Genomic DNA, 708 nt, shown 5'->3' with positions numbered 1-708 from the left:
GATGGGATGGGTTTTTACTTCCAATCGTTGCAGAACACTTTTAAATATTGATTAATATTCGTTAATTATCATTTATTAAGTATTGTTTCATATGTTTAGTGTAGTTTATATAAAAATACTAATTACCAGACGCGATAAATTTTTACTTTCATTCCCGAAACAGCCAAATTGGGTGAAAACCATCAATGAGATGCAAAGGGAGCCCCGATCATTTGTGTGGTCAGTGGTTTGTTTATGGAGCTGAGTAAATATTGTTACACAAACTATTTAATCAGTGGAATTGTGCGTTTAGGGAGTTGAGATTTTCGAGTCTCTCAAGGCTTCTCTCCAAATGCAATGGCCATTTTCCACGAAGATTCAACCCCTCCTCACATAAACAGGATTAGAACATAGAAAATTCAGCACAGAACAGGCCCTTCGGCCCACGATGTTGTGCCGAACCTTTGTCCTAGAGTAATCATAGATTATCATTGAATTTACAGTGCAGAAGGAGGCCATTCGGCCCACCGTGTCTGCACCGGCCGACTATTGGTCGCTTGAATGGAATAACTTCCTGGAGTGATTCCAGGCTGGTTTTAGAATGTATTCCATCGACCAAATTACTAATGAATGACGCATTGAACGCAGCTGCGATGGCCGAGTGGTTAAGGCGTTGGACTTGAAATCCAATGGGGTTTCCCCGCACAGGTTCGAATCCTGCTCGCAGCG

At 41.7% G+C, this 708-nt stretch overlaps 1 non-coding gene across 1 annotated transcript; it reads left to right on the top strand.

Moving 5' to 3' along the window:
* The first annotated feature begins 626 nt into the window (after positions 1 to 626).
* trnas-uga (transfer RNA serine (anticodon UGA)) lies at positions 627 to 708 on the top strand. The gene has a single exon. It is a non-coding gene; the product is annotated as a tRNA-Ser (tRNA).

The sequence above is a fragment of the Scyliorhinus torazame genome, chromosome 24 (genome assembly GCF_047496885.1).
Source record: "Scyliorhinus torazame isolate Kashiwa2021f chromosome 24, sScyTor2.1, whole genome shotgun sequence".
In the NCBI taxonomy this organism is placed as follows: domain Eukaryota; kingdom Metazoa; phylum Chordata; class Chondrichthyes; order Carcharhiniformes; family Scyliorhinidae; genus Scyliorhinus; species Scyliorhinus torazame.
Note: the sequence above shows the minus strand (reverse complement) of the source record. Positions and strands in the feature narration are given on the sequence as shown.